The 1863-nt window shown below is 42.8% G+C and overlaps 1 long non-coding RNA gene across 1 annotated transcript in view; it reads right to left on the bottom strand.

The window, feature by feature from the left end:
• LOC135803058 (uncharacterized) overlaps positions 1-126 on the bottom strand; it is a 340-nt gene extending 214 nt beyond the window's left edge. Inside the window, exon 1 of the long non-coding RNA XR_010550712.1 lies at positions 18-126. This is a non-coding gene — a long non-coding RNA (uncharacterized lncRNA). The remainder of the gene's footprint in view (positions 1-17) is intronic.
• Between the last annotated feature and the right edge of the window lie 1737 nt (positions 127-1863).

Here is a 1863-nt window from a genome sequence, read left to right as displayed (position 1 = left end):
TAACTGATTTAATGAGCCTTTCGCGGTTTCACCTTAATTTGGCTTGTACTGAGACATGCATGGCTTAATCTTTGAGACAAGCATATGACTACTGGCAGGATCAACCAGGGAGCTATTCGCCGATCGGCCTAAAGGCGCGAACGTATAGAGTAGCGCAATATATTTGTGCTACTGCAACACAGTGTGCTAACGGTTCGGGGTTTAAAAACGCACCGATCCACACGATGTGAGCATTGCTTTAAGTGATTTCTATCAGTCTCCACTGATTCAACATCTCTGTGCTTATTGCTTGGCTTAAACCATGCGCAGCAAAATTGCTCACGCAAATCGTTTCTTTCGTCCGTTTGGACAAGACAGCTGTTACTGCTACAGTCAAATACACGTGCTTCACTAGCTTTGAACCATGCGCAGCATAATTGCTAACGCAAATCGTTCCTCTCGTCCGTTTGGACATGGCANTCTCGTCCGTTTGGACATGGCAGTTGTTACTGCTTTAGGCAAAGACACGTGCTTTGCTGTCTCTGAACCATGCGCAGCGTAGATGCTAACGCAAAACGTTCTTTTCGTCTGCTTGGACAAAACAGTTGTGTACTGCTACAGTCAAATACACGTGCTTCACTAGCTTTGAACCATGCGCAGCAAAATTGCTAACGCAAATCGTTCCTCTCGTCCGTTTGGACATGGCANTCTCGTCCGTTTGGACATGGCAGTTGTTACTGCTTTAGGCAAAGACACGTGCTTTGCTGTCTCTGAACCATGCGCAGCGTAGATGCTAACGCAAAACGTTCTTTTCGTCTGCTTGGACATGGCAGTTATTACTGTTATATTCAAATACACGTGCTTTGCTGTGTTTGAACCATGCGCAGCGTAGATGCTCACGCAAATCGTTCGTTTCGTCCGTTTGGACATGGCAGTTGTTACTGCTTTAGGCAAAAACACGTGCTTTGTTATGTTTGAACCATGCGCAGCAAGAATGCTGGCGCAAATCGTCACTCTCGTTCCGGTACCTCGGACATAGCAGTTTTGACAGCAATTTCGTGCATTACGCGTATTTGTGTAAGCACTACTCATGAGCGTTTAAGTTGCCATCAGTTACAAAACCTATCAAAGATAGGACTCGAGATTTATATCTAGTATAAACCGCTGCACTGATTGACAAACACTAATGACAATATGTTTGACGTAGAGATTTTACACACGCTACGAGCAAACTTTTCGTTGTCTCAACGTTTGAGTTTATCGATTACATCGACAGCACTCAAGCCGGACGACACTAGACATTGCCATTAATAAGGCTTGCGACAGATTTGGTACGATGTTGTATAAGTGCCTTTCGAACACTTGCAAGATTCGTCATTCTCTCGCACAATTCGTTAGATTGAATGCGTCTTGGCAGTTTTTGTTCAGTAACAAAAACCATCGTTCTCATATCATAAATGAATGAGTTCACATTCTCGCTCGGAATGTAGTGAGTTATTGCATGGTTTATGTGGCTTATGGGATTGCTCCTTACACCGGTTTGGTTTGTCGCATAAGGGGAGTGTAACGAAAAACGCTAACTGCACCCGCGAACTAGCTGTGAAACATATTTTTAGCAGAATACAAAGCACATGACTAGTAATCTACTGAAAACGTAATTTTTTGTATTTGTTACTCATTCAGTTCTGCTTCTGCATTATTGCAGTATCACTTTCGTTCTACGACTCATCGTCTGCTTTGCTTGTTAATAGAACACAAATTATGATCGAGCATAACAGCACACGTCTCAAAAGTACGTAGTGTACGCATACTCGATCAAAAATCTATGCATTGAACTCTCTCATTTTCGTATTTGCTAGACATTTAGTTCTCTTCTGCATTATT

This window comes from Atheta coriaria, unplaced genomic scaffold, assembly GCF_025399875.1.
Source record: "Atheta coriaria isolate IRGN ID8LTWV9N9 unplaced genomic scaffold, Caltech_Dcor_3.1 scaffold874_size2252, whole genome shotgun sequence".
NCBI lineage: Eukaryota > Metazoa > Arthropoda > Insecta > Coleoptera > Staphylinidae > Dalotia > Dalotia coriaria.
Note: the sequence above shows the minus strand (reverse complement) of the source record. Positions and strands in the feature narration are given on the sequence as shown.